This window comes from Talpa occidentalis, unplaced genomic scaffold, assembly GCF_014898055.3.
Source record: "Talpa occidentalis isolate TD23 unplaced genomic scaffold, MPIMG_talOcc4v2.1 talOcc4.5, whole genome shotgun sequence".
NCBI lineage: Eukaryota > Metazoa > Chordata > Mammalia > Eulipotyphla > Talpidae > Talpa > Talpa occidentalis.
In genome coordinates, this window is record NW_023604861.1 from 32,046,670 (window position 1) to 32,069,564 (window position 22,895).

Genomic DNA, 22,895 nt, shown 5'->3' on the forward strand with positions numbered 1-22,895 from the left:
CCATAAAGTCTCCTAAAATAAAAGCTCTAAATTGTTGGGATCATGTATTCCAATTTAATAGTTATCAAATTTAAAAACAATATTTCTCTCTATTTTCTTGCCGTGATATTGCACAAACTGTTGTTAGTTATAAGATTCATTACCTAAACATGCAATTTCAGTACTGAGCATATGAGACAGCATGGTTTTCATTTACAAGAAAAAATAAAATCTAGCTGAGTAAATGAAAGACTTTTAATGAAGTTTTGTCCAATTATAATATCAGCGATTGCATAAATACTACACAATTAAATGGTCTATTTTTCCCATTAATGGTTTATCAGTTTTATTGAGCAATTAAAAAGTGCAACTATTTCTCATGGATATTTTTAAAAGGCATATAAAATAGTGTTAGAGAGTTTAAGCCTTGAAATGTTATACCATTTATAATGGGAAATGTAATAAATATTACATGGAGAAAATAGTCCAGTTTGAGATCTAAATCTTAAGCCTAATGATGCGATGATTCAATTGAAAGATACTGTGTTAGTTTCTATATACCTTAGTGAAAATACAGTGTCCTTGTCTTCAAGAGTCATTTCATTAAATTTAGTAAAAGCTAGAAACAGCTAATGAACAATCGAACATTTGTATTTAAGTTGTGTGCTATGACAATTTATATTTTAGTAATTTGTATATAATTTCAATTAAACTTTAAAAAGAATTTTAAAAAGAAATAAACAAAAAAGGAAGTGTTTTCAGAGGAGAGGTCTCTTGCCTGACTCATTTCATTCCACTTCTATTTCCTACAGTCTCTCCAATAACAAGAAGAGACCAGAAGGACAAAAGCCACTATGAATAATTTCAATTCTAGAATAGCCTGAAGGGGCTCAGTTCAGAGGTGAGCAGACCTGGAACTAAAATCCACTCTGCACTATAGTGCCTCTCAGAAAGGAAAGGGTCTTGGAGTATTGAAGAAAAGTTAAAGGGACGAGGAAGGGGGACTGTATGAGAAGGAAAAAAGAAGAGAAAGCCTGTGGTAGTAAAATTGGTAGAAAATACCCTGATTGCTGCAGAATCTTCATTCTGTACCAAATAAAGAAAATAGATGTGAGATGTAGTTGAATAAGACTTTAAAAAGAGGAGGTAGAATATATTTAATCTTTTAAAATGGGTAGCTCCTTTCTCACCACTCAGCTTATTTCCCTAATCTTCTTCCTGTACACACCTCTCAATTTTTTGAAGCCAACTAGAATGTTGAGTTTTTATTTTTTAAGCAAGATTGCAATATTGGTGATTGTTAGAATGTAAATGAATTTTGAGAGAGTTGAGATGAAGATAAGTGACTTAAAAAGAAGAAAAAAAGCATTGCTGTAATAAGAAAGTATATATGATAAATTATTCAGAAAAATAGGAGTTTCTATATTGATAGTACATAAGATAATAGAAAAAGAAGAGGATACAGTTGAAATTTCTATTTAAGCATTATTATAGGGTTTTGCTTGTCAAGCTATGAGGTATGGACCGTTAATATTGATTTATAGGCAATAGCATGTTACATTATTTTTATTAAAGTGGAAAATATTTCCCTTTTTTCAAAGGATTATTTGAAACAGGTATGGGCATATAATTGAATTGTGTATAAAGCAGCAAAATAGACCCAAAGCAATATACATATTTAATGCAATTCCTAAGAGAGTTCCAGTAGCTTTTTTCAAGGAAATATAGCATATGTTACTGAAATTTGTATGAAACCAGAAAAGATCCTGAATAGCCAAAAAAATTTGAGAAAAAAAGTAAAACATACATAAGCACATGAAAAAATGCTCATCATCACTAATCATTTGGGGAGATGTAAATCAAAACCACAATGAGAACAACTTAAATCTGTGAGAATGGCCTAAATCAATAAGACCAAAAACAACTGTTGGTGAAGTTATGGAGAAAAAGAAACACTTGCACACCACTGTTTGGAATATGGACTAATCCAGCCTTTATGGAGACAGTACAGATATTTCTTAAAATACTTTAATTATATTCACCACATGATACAGCAAATACCCTCTCCTAAGTATCTACCCAAGAATATAAAAACACTAATTCAGAGGGATCTATGCACACCAATGTTCATTGCCACACTATTTACCATAATCAAGTTATGGAAATAACTTAAATGCCCAAAGATAGATAAAAAGATAGAAAAGATGTTGTGTGTATATATATACAGTAGAATACTACTCAGCTATAAAAAAGATGGGACATTGTCATTAGGAGCAATATAGATGGAACTGGAGGAGATTATGAAAGCAAATAAGCTTGTATTTATTGAGTCATAAATGGAAAAAATGCTGAATTTTGAGGAGACTTTCTGCAAAGTCTCCTTACATATCAGCTTCGTTTAAACACATACAACCTCAAAATGTGACACTTTGGCATACTGAATGTTTTTAGGTGAAGAATTTAAGAGCAGATACAAGAAGTTTAATGTGACTTTCCCCTGCTTTCCTCCCAGAAACATGATAAAAACCTAATGGGAGGGGCCTCTTTAAAGGAGAGGAGCAGCCCTATTTCTAAGGAAAAAAACTTGTCATCATAATCCAAATAAACAGGTCATATTAAGTTTCCCCCATTTTATACATTTACTTCACAATTTTGAACCTATCATGTTCCTCCACAACTGTCTACTACAAACCTATGACATTAAAATAATCAGTCTGTTTCTTTGGATATTAATTCCTTTTAAATTTTTCCATGTGAGGTAACATATATTATAAATTCATTTGATTTTCTACTGTTAATCTGTCCTTGGCATTTTAATTTTCTGACCCAGTCAGAGCCCCTAAGAAGGTTAGGGAATATATTATATTTAACAACATATTCAAGTTAAAGTTGAATTGTTGGAGGTGCTTATTCATCTCCTAATGTCATAAGGTTAGAGAAACCATAGCTCCAGTGATTTCTGCACTTATTTTATGTTTTTTTTTTTTTTTTTTGAGCTAGTAATAATGCTTTGGTCATTTTTCTGTCCATAACAACTGACAGAACATTTTCAACCAAGGTTCACTTAAACAATATATAATAGTAAATAAAATGGTCAACTATAGAAATGGATTTAGTCTTGTATGAAACAAGCAATAATACAAGACAGGTGAGTAAACTGTCTCAACACAAGGGGACTTTCTAGATACAAGGCAGATATTTCACAACTGACATGTATAAAGCTTGAAAAGAACACTGACAGAGGCAATTGGTTTGATCCTAGGTGCTGGTGTTTTATTATGAGTTAGTATTGACACTCTAGTAAGAATCAAAATGTGGGGTCTAGACTCTGGACCATGAAGAAAAAAAATCTATTGTCAAATTTAACTTTCTTTATGAAAGAAGACTAACATATTCCAAAAGTCTATCCTGACTCTCACCTCATCTTGCCTTGTTCTAAGATTTTCTAAGATGACTTCTCTGAATTTCTGAATTTCATTCTTTCCCATGTTGAGTCCTGCGTAAACCACAGCTTATTGTGTATTGATTTATTGTGTGTTGATTTGTTATGTCACACACATCTCTTAACACACAGAGTTAAGAATAGCATATAATGACTTAGTAGGTGGCAAGTATTACAAGATCATATATAGCCTCTTTTCCACCTAGGGCCTCTGCACCTGTGTGTGCATGGCCTCTCTGAGCACCTACACTTGTGTAAAAATTTGGATAAGGCACTCCTACATGACTGCCTTGAGACAATGGCCAACATCACAAGGTGACCTGGGGCGCCTAGGTAACCGTTGACTGATTGTTTTGTCACGGTCCAAGATGGTCTGGGAGTAGCTCGAAAATTATACCAAGCACCTGCATGGGAGTTCTCCCTGTACATGTGGCCAACATGTCCTCCCCTGTTCCTCATAAAATTGATTACCATTTGATCCCTTTGAAATCCTGTTCCCCAATAAGATGAATACCCTTTGTTTCTCCTGGACCCTGCTTCTCATGCCATGTCACTTAGTCAATCATGCTTGTTCACTATTACTTAATAAGTAGCAAGGGGACTGTTCACTAAACAGTAGACTCTGCCTTGCAAACCTGCTCCACTTGTAACTGTTGGATTGGGTAGCCTATAGCAGGGCACAATCCTCTCTCTGTTCCCCAAGAAAAAGTTACATATATTTTAGTATGCATCCCAACCCAAGGAAATTGCCACACATAGGGTGGTTTTTTTCTTTAATTAGAGTTTATCTTTATCTCCTACCCTACTTAATGCTATTTTTGTACCTTTTGTTGTGCAAATTCTGTTAATCTGAATTTCATAAGTATTTGTATGTAAATTGTTTATAGGAGGGTGAAAGGAGGTGATTTCATGATCTTCCTACACTGCAAGGTATTTTTATATATTGAATTTAGTCTGTACTTTATACATTTAATATTTCTATTTTTTTTTAGTGGAGTCTTCAAAATTTTTAATGTGTATAATGATGCCTTCTACTATTAGTGACAGTTTTGTTCTTCTTTTCCAATTTGAATAGATTTAATTTCTTTTTTTTTTTTTTTTGATTAATTGCTCTGGTTAGGACTTCCTAAACTATGTTGAATAATATTGGTGTGGGTTGGCATATTTGACTTGTTTATGAACTTAGAGAAATGTTTCCATTTTTTACCACTGAGAATGATGTTTGGTATGGGTCAGAGAGTTTTATTTTTTTAAATACTTAAATATTCACACATCTTCATTTTGTGTGGTAAATATTCCTCAATTATTTGGTGACCATATGTTAGCTATATATATTTGAAAAAGACAGTGTAAAAATGAAATTTAAAGTTGTGACTTATTAACTGACAAGTTTTATATTAGGTTAATTAATTCCAAAATACCAATCTCTTGACTCATGTCCTCTGGAACCACTTAAATTCTCCAGGAAAACTTCTTATAAACTATCTATGGCTATAGAAATCTGGCTGCTTGAATACTATATAATTGAATGATAATAAGTTTTCAGCATTGAGATTTTCATTTCTGTCCCAACTGCTGTTTCACTATTGCTATTTGAAAATGTCATTTGGCACTTGAAACCTCTTTGTTGTTCACATCTCTCTTAATACACAATTTTTGTAGCAGCTTTCCTTTCTCTGTAGAGCAGTGTTTCACCAGACATTTTAAACTATGTGTTGTGTGTTTACCCGTTCTCTTTTATTTAAAATAATGGATAAATAATCTTTGGTAATTTTTCCTCTTTATTCAGAATGTTTCAATATCCAAGATCAAATTTTAACCTAAGAGTGAAATCAAATTACATAGTTTGAGATAGAAGGGCATTTGATGATGTTCTCTATGTAAAAGAAGAAAAACCCTCTAGAGCAAATTCCAATGACTATATCTGTTCCCAAATACCATCAATATTTATGAAGTGTTAAAAATGTGAACAAGATCAAAGAAATTAAAGGTAGGAAACATGAAACTATTTGGGGGATGAGCATTCAGAAAAAGCAAAAGCAAAGTTTGGTCATTAAGAGTGAATAGTGAGAGTAAAGACCTTGACGTAGGACTTTGTCATGTAAGGAATAGTAATAAAGATAGTATGTCTGAAATAGAGCAAGAGAGAGAGAATGGTGAAACAATCATGTAAGACTTCATAGTCTACTGAGATTTAGACTGTTAATCCAAGAGAGATGAAAGTACACCAGAGAGTCTTGACCAGATTAATAGTGAGATTTACTTGCATTTAGAAAAAGATCAGTATGGTTCAAGTGTTGATATGCCGAGAGTAGAATTTAGAAAGACAAGGACAAAGAGGACTATCAATTATATATTTTATAGATGAGAAAAGAGATAGCCCTTGTATTTATTTAACTTAATTATAATATGCATTATTATGTTTTGATGTTAAAAATTTAAATAAAATGAAGGAATTTGCTATCATGATTGGATGATTTCCATCAGCGTGATTATCATTTTGGATACATGAAACCACAAGAGCCTTAGAATTTAATGAGGTTCGCACAGCTTCTTTAAACATTACCAATGCTAATAGGATAATGGAGTTTGATTAAATCCCATCTCTTTAGAGACATTGCTATTGCGCATCATTTTATTTATTTATAGTTATAAGCAAAAAGGCTGTGCAAATTTCCCATATGCCCATTAAAAAAAGTATATACTTAATGCCTGTTAATAACATAGGTATTTTTCTCGCAATATAATAATACATTAATTTTGAATAAAATGTTATAAACATCTTTTATTAGAGGAATGGGAATACATTATAAATGAATCTAATAAAAATAAAGTCAAGTATTAGAGATAATTGCAAAAAATAAAGAGTAAGTTGACTGATTTTTAGTAGTCAAATATTGGTGATTATTAGACAATGTGTAAAATCCTACTTAAGAACAGCATTTGGGAAAAATAATCAATGAAATGATTTGAAAATAAGGCTTGAATATATAAAACATGAGTAATATTGGCAGAGATATTCAAACCTGGATAAAAAAGGATATGAAATCACAAGAAAAAAAAATAGGGATCAGAAATCAAAGGCAGTTTGATGGACAAAAAGGCCAAATCCTCTCTTGCTTTTAATAGAAATTATAGTGGAGTTCAAATAATATGAATTGTCTTGAATCTAAATTGTCTCTATAAATAAAAGTCCTATTGGGGACACTTATAATGGATAAAGGACCTGGTCCTATACTTTCCTAAAAAGGTCCTATGATTTTATGATAGGAGGCATTTTTTGGAGAAAATATTTGCATGATGATCAGAATAATTACAATCCAGTCACAGTAAAAGGGTATTTGTTTGGAAATATTTCTTTATATAATGAAATCTGTGGGTATCTGAACTTTGTAAAAGTGAATTTGACTCTCTCTGGAAAGATCTTGTATTACATTTTCATAAACTTAGGGAGAAAACTCTACTTTCATTCCAATCCTTTCACAGACACTTTCCACTACAGTGAGAGTCTAAGCAAATCACCCAGTCCCTCACTCAGATTGGCAGATTCCACAGAAAGCAGCATGTCCATGAGTTTCTTGTTAGTTTTGTGATAAGTGAACTCAGGTTCCTTAACATTTTAGACTTCAGATTCTCAAGAGTAAGTGACTGTATCCATCACAACACTAAAGCAACTCTGAACAAAAAGAGAAAAAAGAAAATCAGTCTTTCAGATAAGAAACCCTACATTTATAAATATGTTATTTAGGCCAGATTATTTGTTATGTTACAAAGTACTTCACACAACCCTAGGATAGTATGTTTAAAATTCGTGGCTAATACTAATTGAGATCACTTAAAAAATCTTAAAGATTTAAAAAAAAAATATTATCACTGTTTTTTTAACTATACACCATCTGTACATGAAAAGATGCTTGACTTTGCTTCATCTTAATTAATAACATGAAATAAATTTGTTTATGTAAGAATAAGGATTTTTAAATCTATTATAAGATAGATTCGTATAAGATGTCACAGAAGAAATTATCCTCCCCAATTAAATAGCAAAAGTGTCAAAAATGTTCATGTTATTTATATAAGGGTAGTTGAAGCAGATTTTAGAAAGAAAAGGAAAGAAAACAAAGACCTGCAGAAGAAACCACTCCAAAAGTGCCATCTGAGTAATAGTCTATTTAGATTGGATCACCAACCACCACTGGACACTCCTGACACCGGACTCAGTTTACTTTTCTGTTGCCACATCCTTTTCTGAATGAATTCCAATCTTTGCCTCTGTATTCACATGACTGAATCCTAAAACACTGTGTTGGAATATAAAAGATGGAACCTTCATCATCTCTCATGCCTTAGCTACCAAAGAATGGGGAGAGGCCTGCTGTGATTTCTGTATTTAAGGGAGGTAACATGCCTCCTTCAAAGGTTAACATCATGGAAGATTTGACCAAATTACAGGATCACAATAGCATGCAAGGAGTACAATTTAATAAATGCATGATAGAGAAACATAAATTGCTTACTGGAATTTATTTTTCTGAATCACTTTAATTTCTTGAGAGAGATTTACATATATATATGGATTATAATGATTTTGTACTATTAATGGTTGATCATACACAGAAATTATAACTCATTTTCACTGGCTCAGTTTTGCTGAGCAAACTATTTGTTCTATAGACATCTCTTTCCTAACATTATTGAACATAAGCATAAATCTTAAAGTTAGTTGATGCTTTCCTACATAGCACAATACAATGTATTATAATTCACATTGGCACATTTTTAAATAGTTATTTTTCTTTTATTTAAAAAATTGAGATATAATTTTCATACAATAAAAACTCAAATCTTGGCTAAATGGTTTGATGAATTTTGAGAATATCAACAACTGTGGACCTCACATATCTCTCCAGGTATAGAATATTTCCCCACCCCAGCAAGTTTCCTGCTGCCCATTGAAACTAAAATTATTTATCCATTATTAATGAAAATTATTTATCCATTATTCTATCAATTGGCAAGTCCTTATGAGAATGTCTATCTTCATGCCATATAAATGCTTTATGTATAGATGTACATAAAAATAGAAAATTAATTCAGAAATATATAAAAAGTATAACAAGACCAAGAATATAATACTATTTCAACTTTCAAAAATGAATAATGTATTTTAATAAACTAACAAATTAAAATAATATACTCATGATAAACTTAACAGATTCAGAAATGCTTTTAAGAAATTCAACACGTTTGTGAAACCAAACTCTCAGCAAGAGTATCAATAGAAGAAACTTTCACAATTTGATAATGGAGTCTTCAAAAACATCTCAGCCCACTTAATGGTGAAGCAATACTTAATAGTGACGCCCTAGAGCTCTTTCCTATGTTCCATAAGAAGAAAAAGACAGCTCTTCTTATCAGTTCTAGTCAAATTTGTCTTTCAAATCCTAGCCAGTAAAAAGCAAGAAAATAATCTCAAAGCATATAAATTATAAAGAAAAAAACAGTATTTTTATTTATAGTTAATATGATTTTCTATACCAATGAACAAGATAGAAGTGGATTTAGTAATGCCACAGTATATAAAAGTCAAGTATATTTATACTTGCATTAATGTATTATTTAAAGTAATTGTAAAATAAAATTGTAAATACCATTTTATATAATATGAAAACAAAACTGTTGTAAACAAATGTAATGATAGATGTATAAGACATCTAAGCTAAAAGCTGTAATTCTGAGTAAACAAAAAACTAAATAAGGGGAAAGATGTATCATAATAATGGTCTGGAATCAATAGTGTTGAGCAGTTATGTTCTGTGAATGTTCTGAGAATCCATAAGCTATCAATCAAAATAGTAGCAAGCGTTTTAGGAGAAATTGACAAGGTGATTCTAAGGAATTATATTAAAGGGCCTAAAAAAGCCAAAATGCTTTTGTAAAAGAATAAAATATGCTGACTTACACTACCTAATTTCTAGACTTAACATAAAGTTATAATAATCTAAGGCCTCCCCTGGTGGCGCAAGTGATTGAGCGCAGCACTGTGAAGCTGTTCACAGCCTTGGCAGCACACGATCAATCCTGGAGGCTGGCAAGAATCCCACATGGTGCTGCAGATCTCTCCTGTCTCACCCACTGCTCCCCTCAGCAGTGTATATTAGTCAGTCTTCCTGTTCTGTTCCTGCTCTGTCTCTGGTGAATCCTCTCACCCTCCTGCACATCTGGCCTGTACCCTGGTTCTTGTATGCATGAATAAATAAATCTTTAAAAAAAAAAAGCTATAGTAATCTATAAAGTGTAGTGATGCCATATGTATAGACAAAAGTCAGTGCAAAATAGTATGTGCCAGATAGACCCTCCATGCACACATTCACATAACCACTTGCTTTATTACAAGATGACCAAAGCAATTCAATGGAAAAATAAAGTATTTAACACATATATTTTAGATTAAAAAATTATTCCATGATATTTTGATGGTATATATCTATCTCTAAACTCATAAAAAATACCCTAAAATTAAAATAGTATGCTTTGTACTAAACATTTAGGTCTTACATATTAATATTCATTAAAGAAAATGTTCTTTGGAACACAGGTTGAACATAATACATACGCAGTTCTTTGTTAATCTCTCTGGCCATTCATTTTAGTTTTTCTTTTTGGATATATAATTTTGATTAAATTGGTCTATGGCAGAAAAGTAAGCAAAGGCTTAGCATTTCTAAGAGTACATGCCTCTACACTTACTAAAACCCAGTACATGTTTAGAAATATAAGAATAGTCCTAGCACATGTTGTCATAGAGTGATAGCTTTTGTGTTTCTGTATTTACTAGATAGAATGCTATGAGAACAAAGACTATACCTACCTTAACTTTGACTGTATTTTTCCTCTGTGATAAATAGTAAGTGCTAGATGCATATTTGTTAAATGAATAAATGAGTATGTTCTAGTTATTCATAGAGAATGACAAACTCTGAATTGTCTCCCTTAGAAATCTCTTAATCAACCACCAACACAATGTGTCCTATTCGGGTGGGATTTAAAATTTCTTAATCTGGGGCCTCCCCGGTGGCGCAGCGGTTGAGCGCTGGGTTGCGAAGCTGCCCGCAGCCTCTGTGGTGCCGGTTCGATCCCCGGCTGTTCCCTGGCCACCGGAGGAGGGTCCCGCATGGCGCGCAGACCTCTCCTGCCGCCCGCTGCTCCCCTCAGCAGTGTACTTCGGTCCTTCTGCCTGCTCTGCTCCCCTCTCTGCCTCTGGTGAATTCTCTCACCCTCCCGCGCTTCTGACTGTACCCAGTGCATGTATAAACAAAAACAAACAAACAAACAAATAAATAAATAAGTAAAACATGCCTCTATAAAAAAAAAATAAAAAAAATAAAAATTAAAAAAAAAATTTCTTAATCTGGTGATCAACTTGCGTTAGCCAAGTTTCTTCTTTCAACTGATCAAACATCATCCTGTTTCTTCAGATTGACTACACTTTAGACAGACTTTCTCCTGACTGTAGCTTTCTGACCTATCATTTTTAGAGCATTTTCTTTAGAAAACTTGTAATTGTAAATTTATCCTCTACCCCAATGTGATGTAAATCTTCTCCCAGTCTCTTTGACAGGAATGCCTTTCTCTGGGACCTGGAAATGGTTTCTTTGAAATGCAACAATCAAGGAGATAGAGACACATTATCCCAGTCTTTGTGACATAAAAGGAGCCTCACTGCTCAGCACTAATTAGAAAGCACAGATGACCTAATCACATCTACCAAATGCTTTTCTAAGGTCCTGCTCTACTTTCAGAAGCCCACTCTTGAGTTTAAAAAACACTATGGACACTCCCACCTTTGTTTTAGTGGAGCTGAGATAGTTTTTCTCTTTTTCAATAATCTCAACCCCTATTGCCATAATCTTGAATAAAGTCTTTTTCGCTTTTGTTACTGCTATGGGTACAATTTTTCTTTGACAGCACATAATCTGTGCTTTACATTCCTCATGACTCTTTATGTGTGTTCCCCAGTCTCCTTTTTTGAGACCTTAGTTATTTCTCAAGGCCAAGATCAAATATGTTCATATTCGTATAATTAGCTAAGTCTAAATGTACATGGGTATAGGGGAGAAGTTGTTTATTTTCTTTTGCAAATTTCACTGTCCAAATATGTGAAGCTGTTATAGAGCAGCCCCGATATTGAACGGGTTGCCTGGCTGTGGATCCTCACCCACGCGCTTAAAAGGGACTTATTAATACTCCACTACAGGCACACACAAAAGGTTAATAAAAGGCATATTTATAAGGGAAAAGGAAATAAGGAAAATGTACAACTCAGGGAGAAAATAGGGAAATAAAGTCTTTAATGCATCCTACCCGATCCTCTGACCTGGAAACCCAAAAAGCACTCTCAGAGCTGGCTGGACGCTGCGAGCTGGCGGAGAGTCAAAATGGGGGACCCCTCCAAAGCCCACGTGTCTGGCTTTATACCAACCTGGCTGCTGAACCCCACCCTCAGGTCCCAGCCACCTTCCCTTTGGTGGTGATGGGATTTGGAGTTCCCAGTGTCTTTGGCTTTGGCCTGGGGTGGGGGTGGAGTCCACAAAGCCTGTATGGAATTAGCTTTAGGACATCCTTTTCCCCCTAACAAAACTAGGTCAAGAACCTTGCCCTCTGTGACTTAGACATTCTCTCTTAGACCATGCACTATCTTTAATGAAAGGCTGGAAGAGTGGAGAAAGATGTCCTTTCTTTCCCAGCAGATAACAGTACATGTCTTGTGTTTCTAATCTTAACAAGTTCACTTAGAAAGGAAAAAAAATGAATTAGAACACTGAAATTTATCTTGTTGAAACATTTTTCTGTTACTTAAAAGACAAAGAACACTATCATCTTCTATCTCACCAGGCAACTTCCTATTAAATGACTTTGTAATGTCATTGAATATAGGACTCTGCTGAGCAGGGATGTAAAACATTGATATCTGTGGAAATGTGTTAACGAATGCCTTGGCATTTTTCTGTCTGGCACTGTAAGCAAATTTACTTATGAGAAAATTTTATTGGTATGCTCATCAGGTATCACACGTTTTATGGTTTGTTTGCTTTTTTTTTTTTTACAACATTGTATAATTACATATAAGTGTATGTGTGGATAGATAGAGGAGAGAAAGATAAACAGATCCATAGATGCACAGATACATAGATAGAATAACACAATAGGAAATGGGTACAAAAATTAGAGAAAGGTTCTACTTTTCCTTTATTCCTGAGACTTGAGAAAGGAAAATGACTAATGAAAACAACAAAACATGATGACTACAGCTGTGTAAATTAGTGGCTGAAAGAGAATATTAAGATCCTACTTACAACAGTTTCCTTGAGTTTTCTAGCACACAACAAGCAACCCATTTTCATGATCTCTGAATTTATGTAAAATTGATTCAAAATCACTTAGCATACAGGACCAATGCCCCTACCATCTCTCAACTGGACTCCTGCAATAATTTCAAAAGTGCCATTCCTGTCCCCAATCTTAAAAGAACTCCTTTAAGTAGATTTCATAGGAAATTCTATCCTGAAAACAAGTGGGGATGAGGATTCAGGAAAATATAATCCCTAGTGTTCCCTCTGTATGCTTATTGCCCAAAGGAATGAAAATGATGCAAGTTGATCATAGCCCACTTCTTTTTTGGTCACCACTACCTACATGCACCAAGATTTAAAACATTTCATACAATGATATTAATGCTAATGTTTCAAATATTTTAATTTTTTTCACATATTCAATTTATGATTTTGTTTATGTGGGGGGATAAGACTCATTACTTTCATTATCTTAATGAAGAATTAAAGGTGTTAGGAGAGTGGATGTTCCTGGGTCCAGGTGTATAAGCAGGTTGAAGAATAACAGTCAGCACACCAAATGTGAGAGCAAGCAAGTGTGGATTTATTGAAGCAAGAGGAATGAACTCCTGACAGCAGGAGGGGGTCCAAGGGAGGGTGCCCGTTTACTCTAGCCCTGTCTGTGACTATATACAGTCAGACTTCCTGTTGCCCAATGTGCTGGACTATTGATTAGGCACTAGGTGGTTGGAAAGTTTCCTGGTGGTTGTTTTTCTGTTCCCTAATTATCCTGTAACAGGATCTTACCTTAGGTGGTGGCTAGCTCAGCAACATTTCAGTAAAACGCTTGTATTTTTCTGGGGGCTGTTTTGTTCCCTCTGTTCCTATATTTAAAATCATTGTTCCATGTCTCAGCCTTTCCTTTTCCCCAAGTCCTCTTGGTCTCAGTTCCTCTCAAAGGAACTGATTCTGTATAGGAAAAGACATGCTGTTTTCTCTTGAGTTAAGGAGAATGTTTATTACTCAAGTCTAACACATTACCTGACACATATTATGCTTGCAGATGTAAATCAATGAAGAAATTCAACTATCTTTAGATTTAAATATAGCTCTACCTTTACATTAAAAATGCACACTTGATGTTTTGACGTTTTCTGAAATACCTACAAGTTACCTATAGTCCAAGTCAAGGATTTGGTCTTATAAAAACTTTATGTCTATTCTATTTTTGTCCCTGATATTTTATCTTTGACGCCTTCATTTGACTAAAACATAATTTATTTATTGACAACCTTTCCACCAAGAATACCTTTACATTAAATTAGAATCCCTTGCTGAATTTATCCAGTGTATCCTGTGCTTCCTGTAACAAGATATTTGTTTTGCTACATCTTAACAGCTTGTTGAAATTACTTTTTTTTTCTCTGTGTTGCACTTACTACAAAGCAAATGAATCTTAAGTCTCAGAGTCCTTCACTTAATGGAGGTTACTGACAAATCAAAGATCACTTAAAAGTAGTCTTTGTAATGAAATACGAAATCCCCTAATTCTTATATCTGACATATAAAAAAAAAACCTTGATAGGGATTTTACTAAGTTTAACACAATTCTAAAATGTATCTAATATTACCAATAATGAGTTTGGAAGCTGAAGCTAATAGTAATAATAACAGACAATTTTGTCAGGACAAGAAATGAATTGTGTGTATCTGTGTGTGTATTATTTAAGATATCTTTTTTTAAAAGATTTATTTATTTATTTATATAAGCACTGGGTATAATCAGAAGCGTTGGAGTGTGAGAGAATTCATCAGAGCCAGAGCAGGGAACAGAACAGGCAGAGTGACGAAATACACTGCTGAGGGAAGCAGCGGGCACGGCAAGACAGGTCTGTCGTGCCATGTGAGACCCTCCTTGGAGGCCGGGGATCAAACTGGTACTGCAGAAGCTGCGGGCAGCTTCGCAGCACAGCACTCAACCGCTGCGCCACCAGGGGAAGCCCTAAGATATCTTTTAATAGTAAATTCATTGTTTGACAGTCAAGCACAAATTAAATCATCCTTGCAAAACAATGTTCTCACTTGAAAATCTTACCTTTTTCAGGCATGGAGGAATAAATATAGAAAAATAGTGATTATATCATTGTATTATCAATTAGAAAACATCATATAGAATTATGGGGTACCTGCTTTTCTTTCCAAATCTCCAGTGACCTATCTTCAAATAACCATCAGTTTTCTGGAGGAGTGTCATTCAGTGTATTTTAGTTTACAAAAGACTGAACATTATATGCAAATGAGACAATTACCTGGAATATCTGCTGTAACATAAAATCTGTTCACTGTTCTATAACTGGAAAGTGCAAGAGTACTTGAAGGAAAATTGTTCCACAAGAGTTCTTGGAATTATGACCAATCTTTTTTTGATCACAGGTATGAATAAGGCTGATTCAGGTAATTTGAATAAAACCATTTATCTTAACTTGCTTTCTCAATCCCAAGTTCCTAACGCCATAGGTTACTAATTCCAATTTAGATTAGTGGAAGGTATTTTTTTTTTTTTGCATTCTTAGCAATTCTTTTTTTTTTTCCTTTCTTTTATTTTATTTATTTATTTATTTTTAAAAGGGCTAGCTATACAATAGCATCAAGATGAGATTTTGTTACCCTGAAATCATGGAGAAACAAAAATGTGTGTTACCTGACTAAGAGAAAATGAAATAATACATATTACATTCTTAGCCTCTTCTTTATTGAAAACAGATCATATAGTCCCCTGCTGAGTAATTAGTTCCATCAAGAATAATCTTACATATAGCTGCTTATTAACAAATGTTTGATGAAATAAACTAATACCTAAAAAAAGGCATATTTTAATATTTAGATCTCACTTTTACAACGAAGAATGGTTTGAGACAGATCATACCTAAGATTCATTCTATTGTTAACAATTTCATAGGATCCTATATATTGCAATACTTTTACAATGTATAATGTCAAAGTTAAAGAAAATGGTTACCAAAATACACCTAATAAATTGCAGATGTGAGTCAGATTTACACACATGTGTGCTGTTTCATTTTAACCTGAAAACTGCAAATGAGTATACTCAAGATTTTTAATAAAATATAAATTTGAAAAAAAAATCAGCTTATTTGAGACTAAAATTCTAGCTTCTTGGGAGCTTGTGTTTTTAATGATTTTCAAGAATTTTTAATATGTTGAAACTGTATAAATGCCAATGAAATATTTTAACCTCTAACAATAAGAGGATAAAATATTAAATTTTAGTTAGAGGTTATAATAATAACTATTTTATTTAATAAAATATTAAATTCATAGTATTTTCACAATAACAATGTTCAAGATAGAATAATAACATTCAAAGATTAAGTAACATGTGCTCTTCAAAGTTTATTGAGAGTCATGCAGGGGAAAAAAAAAACACTTGGTAAAGTGGCAATATGTTTCCTTCAAAATTAATCATAATTTAGAACAGGTAAAATGCATCCATTTATTGAAGAAGTTTTATAGTCAAAACTTTTAATAACTGACAACTGCCTTGTTGTCCTGAGTCACCTCAGTCCCTGAGAGGAATGATCTCTTCTTCTCACTAAATCACACCATACTATGTGACAAGGCATATGATGTGTTAGTGACCACCTGCTGACTTAGCAGCTGTACAAAATGAATTAAAACCAAATTGTGAAAACATTTAGAACTGCAAATTTTTTGAATGTTTAATGAAAAGAGAAAGATGTTTATGTGTATTTGACAATCAAATAAAATAGTGATGTAAGAACATTTCAAGTTAACATGTTGTATGTTGTCTTTGAATGATAAATTATTTCCTGATAAACATATTGCATTATATAGATTCCTATTTAACGGTTAGAAATTTGCCCCTGAAATGTGTTTTTTATGATATGATAAAATGAATAAGAGTGTTACCAGGAAACATTTACCAATATGTGATTATTGAATTACTCCATAGAAATAGTGTAAGATCCAGGTTTCAAAAGTTTTATATAAGGTATGTTGATGACATTACTTCTAAATATTAAATATATATTTATTTATTGTTTAGGAAAATTATTATTTTATGATCTCCCAATTCCAAATTCACTTTCTAAAATATCCTCTGTGTTAGCAGCTGTAATTCCTTATTTTTTAAATTTTTTATAGTGAGACAATGTTAAGGTTTTTCAGAAGAGGTTGCTAGATGGAAATTGCAGGAGAAAGGATCTCTCCTGCTTTTCCAAAGATTATATTGTTTGTCTGCAGCATTGGGTGTCAGAAATGCCTCAGCTATACATCTAGAATGTGCAGTCTCTTATCACCCCTTACAGCTTTGCTTCAGTCTGCTGCTCACCATGCTGCAGCTCTCTCAGTACAGAAAATGCATGCTGCAGGACTTTGCACAAACATCAAAACCCAACATTCCTCTGCTGACTTCTCCCAAGGCACAGAAGTTTGTTTCTCAAAGCTCTTTCTATGTTGTAGCTCTGTTAATGCCATGGACATCCTGAAAACAGACACCATGCATTCCAAGCCTTCTACCTCCATTCTGTCCCCACTCCATGCCCGTGTGCCTGGCCAATAGCTGTATATCACCAAAGTTCCATTTCTGCTGTGGAGGGTTGCTTCTGCTTGCCTGGAAACTGTGCATGAGTTGAGATAGGCAAGTCAGTCAACACTCCATCCGGTGGCTTGCAACCTTCTCTGTGGAAATATGACCCATCCTGTGCAGAGTGGGCACACTTATAAGAAAGACCATCCCTGGGTGGTTTCCCTCAGCTCTAAGATGCCATATAGAGATTTCTTATAATTTATACTCATTTATATAATAGTTTAATCATGGCTTATATTAAATATTCCCTAAATATATTACTGTGTACTTTAAGTCTCCTGATTTGATTTAGACTGAAATAAAATTGGTATCAGGGCTAGTTCCAGAAGATAAATCCCAAAAGATTAGATTATGAGGTTAATATTACCCTGAGATTGAGGCCAATCTCATTGCCAATAAGAAATGAGTGTGAATATCCCATTGTCTGCAGCGAAACCACAAAATATCACCTGTGGTTGACTAATGAAATAATAAGTGGATCATGTAACTTGGAATTTCCTCTGCTGCAGACTTTGACTGTTTTGGTAGCAGTGATGATGTAAAGACTATAATGTGGGATAGGTTGTTTTGAGTGGCATATCATCTGTTTTCTGAAAATCCACATCTTTTTTTACTTGAAAGGACAGTGATAGCTTCATCTGTTGAAGATGTCTTGGAAGTTGATGCTCATTTTACTGAGGACCTGAACTGAACACTTCTAGTTGCTATTAGACATGGTCAAATATCACCATGCTCTGGGGGTTAGATCTGTCTATAACCCAGTAGGACGTAATTTACAGATAAAATAATGCAAACATTTCCTAATATATTTGTCAGAGATGTGCATAGGGATAACTACTAAAGGTATTAGACAAATAAATAAAAATAAAACAATAGCTGTATTGAGATGGGTACACTTTTAAAGGTTTTTGATAAAATGTCACATTTGTTTTAATCATTGTTTTTGAATTGTCCTTTTCTTTTGCTCCCCCCAAGGCTACAATCACAAAAAAAAATTAGATTTTTTTTTCCTCTGAAGATCCTCTTTATCCCGTTTTTCCTCCTAACCATTTGTACTCTCCAGTATTTTCTACTGACTTTCTCTAGTTCTATCTTGTCAAATATGCTATTAAAGCTCTAATGAATTCTTAATTTCATTTGTTTTCTCAATTTAAACTTACTATTTAATTCTATTTATATATATATTAGAGTTTTGCAGTGTAACTATCTTGCATAAAATTTTGACATATTAATCATTCATATTTAAAGTCAATTGCTAATAACTACAATTACTGTTAATTTTGAGTCTGTTTTCACTGCTTTTCTTTTCTTAATCATTGTTGATTCAACTCACTGTGGTGCATTTCATTCTGGGATTCTACTGTCAATTTATGATTATCTTGAAACATATTTTTTAATTAAAAATTATTGTTGACCAGATAGCCTTTGATGTTGTTGTTCTAGGGTGAAGTGATCCTGTTCCGTGAATATTCCATCTTAAGTGAAACAGAAATCTCTTTGTCATTCTATTTATATTCTCCATCTAGATTCTAAATATATTAGAGATAATGTCTATATTTTTATTTTTTTTAATTTGAAGTATCTTTGTACTCTGTAATGGAATCTAATTATATGTATCAGAGAAAGTAAAAATAGAAACAAAGAAATAAAATATACAAGATATTTGTATCTTGTATATAAGATATATTGTATCAAAATATACAATATAAAAGATACAACACTGGCTTTATATGAGATGGTATCTTGGGAGTGGAAAGATGGGGTAATTGGAAACTATTTAATCATCCAGATGTGTTGCTGAGGATGTTTCCCAGTTAGAATAATAATTTTTTTCTATGGGTCTCAATACAAGGAACATATATGCTCCTTTTGAACAACTCTTAAGAAAGATTTGATTTTATGTATGTCAGACTATTCATAATTTATTGTGTTTGTTTCTGATCCAACTATTCAGGAGCTCAAAAATAATTAACAGCTTATCTTTACTTATTCAATTGTGATTTTTGGGATACCATTTATTATTTGCTTTATTTGTGTTTTACTACTAATTTCTCTTTGTTAGCTTTTCTGTATATAAAATATTCCCTCAGTTCCAGATTGTTTCAAAACTGTTTTTTTTTTTTTGTTTTTAACTGAAAGATATATGAAAATACATAAAATTAAAATCAAAGGCAGAGAAAATGAGGGCTTCCTCCTCCTCCAGATTTTATTTGTATGAAACACAGTCATAATTTTCATAAGAAAGCTTCAGTAAATAGTAAAAAAAAAATTCCATATATAATGGTTTAAAGGAACATTTTATTATTCCACATTACTTCACATAAGTAAACCTGAGTAAGTGAAAGGAAAAGAAATGTGGCTCCTGTCTCTAATGCAACAATAACAAAAGAAGGCTAGAAAATCTCTCTTTTTTAATACTAGGAAGATCAGTTTTTCTCTAGAGCCAGTCAGAAGACTTTCCTTAATGTTTTTGTTAAGTTATATAAGGAAAACAGAATTTTATTCCTAAATACATTTCTAACAAAGGGACTGTAACTTACTAATTTACTTGAATTAATCAGTATTCATTCTTCATTGCTGAAAATATACCTATGAAGCACATCACTGTTAAATACCTTAAAGAAATTCAAGGTTCTAGAATCAAGAAAAATATAGTAATGATAATTGAGTATAAAATAAAAAAAAGTATGGTCTGCCGTACTCCCTTTATAATATCACAGTTTTAGATTCAAAACCTCAGTCATCAATCATTCATTCATTTAACAAAAATTAATGAGGCATATCATTTGTCCCAGTTATAGTTTTAGAAAATGGAGGTAGAGAGTAGACAAAAGAGGTAAAATCATTGGTGCAAGGGTGCTTACTAACTAGAGGAGATCATAGGAAAAAGAAAGAAAAGAAAACTTGGTAACTTATGTAATATATTAGATCATAATAAGAACTCGAGAGAAATAAAAAACAAAGTTATGAATATGGATATAAGGGAAATGAACTTTTTTCTAAGGTAGCCACAGGAGGCACATATAGAAGGAAACTTTTGATTAGACTTTTAGAGAAATTGAATGAGCAAATGGAGCAGATGTTTTGAGAAAAAGCAAAACAGGTAGATGGAACAAGGGCAAACATTTTGAAAAGGGGCATTCCTTTACTCTTTGAAGAACACTGAAAAGGTCAGTGTGGCTAGAATGGAATAGACAGAGAGATGAAAAGGTCAGAGGACTTTGTAGTCTGTTGTAAAAGAGTTGGTTTTTAATCTGAATGTGATGAATAGTCACTGGAGAGTTTTGAGTAGGAAAGTGACACAATCTATCTGAAATTTTAATAGAATCATTTGACTGCTATGTGAAAATAGATTGAATGAGGGCAAGGACAAAAATAGGGAGATCAGTTAAAGAGCAATTCCAATAATATAAATGAGAGATGATGATGGCTTACACTCGGGTGGCTTCAGAGACAGAGGTGGGAAGTGGTCAGATACTGAATCTATTTTGAGAATAGACCAGAGGTTTTGCTGATGGTTGAGATGTAGAACAGAAAAGGTGGGAGATATGTAGAACAGAAAAGGTTGTGGTGGGGGGGTATTTAAAAAATTATACAAAAACTTTTAGCTTAAGCAATTTCAATAATTGCACTTTATTCTTCAATCTAATTTTTACTTCCTTAACATTTCTAACTTCATAAAATATAACTAAACTTTATCTTTTGTATAGTTTTGATCTACTTTTTTTCTGAGTTTCTTGAAAGTTTGCAACACTTTCATTATTTCATAATCATATTCTGAATTGCATTATAGTTCTTTGTACTCTGCCTTACCCACCAACCCCCCCTCATTATAAAAAGTCTGAGCCTCTTGAAAATGCAGACAGTATATCTATATCTTTAATTCATAGAATGAAGTACCTTGAGTACTGTGATAGACATTGGGACCAAAATACCAATCTGTATTTGTTGAATTGGGATGAATTACAATTTTTAATAGATATATTTTTCATTGTTATGTTCACTATTTTAAAAAATTCCAACAAAAATATTTTCTGTCAGCATGAATATAGCGAAGTGCTATACCTGTAACTTATCTCATGGGAAAGAACATAAAGATTGTTATTTGCTTTCCTAAAACTTTAAAAATAATTTCAAAGTGTCAGAATATGTCTCAGTGACCCTGATAAATGATTGACAGTGTTCAATCGGGCTGTTTTCAAAGCTTTAAACAGAAAAGATACAACAGTTTTGTTCAAAGCTGCCAGTCTCTGATTGTTCCTTGGTATTTGGGTTGTGAGGTGACTGTTTTATACTTGCAAAGGAAGTTTTCAGTATGTAGGGAAGTAATGTTTTTTTTTCTTTTAGTTATACAACTCAGTTGAGCATAATTGTGTTTAAGAAAGTTTATTCCAGTCTAACCCATTTTAACTTCAATTTATGTATAAACATTTTCCTAGGAAAGGAAAAGAGCAATGCCATGGCAAATTCTAATTATCATTTAAAGACATATCATATGGACACAGTGACTTTTTTTATAAGCAGTGCTATCCTTTAGGAGATGAGTATCTAGCCATTATAAATTGAACTAAATTATAAGAAAAAATGTCATGAGAAAACAGTGATACACAGATTTCCATGTCACAATGGAGCAAGACTGAGTAATGCAGCTGTAAGTCAAGGGATGTCAAGTATTATCATTGCCACCAGAAGCTGAGGGAAAGGCATGGAAGTGATTGTCTACTAAAATCAAAAGAGCATTTCTGCGCCTGTAGTATTACTTCTTGTGTTCTCACACTCCTTGTTTTATAGATATGCATGCTGCATGGTTTGGTTTTACCAGTTGGGGAACTGTGACCTTAGCTTTGTTTATCTTCATTTAACTTGCCTGGGAGGGAGGGAGGGAAGTAGAAGGGAGGGTTAATCAGGAGAGTCCTATAATGTCTACTCTGTCTGGGTCCATAGAAAGCAGTTATTACTGTCTGGAGCCCGGTTTTCAGCACTCATTGTCCTACTCCTCCTCTGCATAGTCCTGTCAGAGTCGGTTCTTTTAATTCTCCCTGAAAGGGTGGGAATGGGGCTCTGCCTCCCACATGCTGACAGCCAGATTGTTTGTTACTAAACCAAAGGTCCTCAGGTGCATGTAGGCCTGCACTCCACCCTCACTGAGAAGACCCCCCACACTAGGTCTGGGTCCCGCATAGTCTGTGTCTAACCCACAGTATGTTTGGCATACTGACACAGCTTCGGCCCTGGCTACAATTCGTTCTCCCTCCACCTGTTCTGCTATCACACAGTTTCCAATATCAGAAGAAAATTGCCATAGATCAGTCTCCTAATGCTGGTGATGGACTGATCAAATTCCCTGAGAGCAATATTCACTTTCTTCTATTGTAATTTAGGAAGAAGTTTAATTAAACCTCTCTATTCTGCCATATTTTTTATAAATAATATTTCATTAGAACAAAACCATATGCATTCCTTTTTTATATGACATGACTATTTTCATGCTATAAAAGCTGAAATCAGTAGC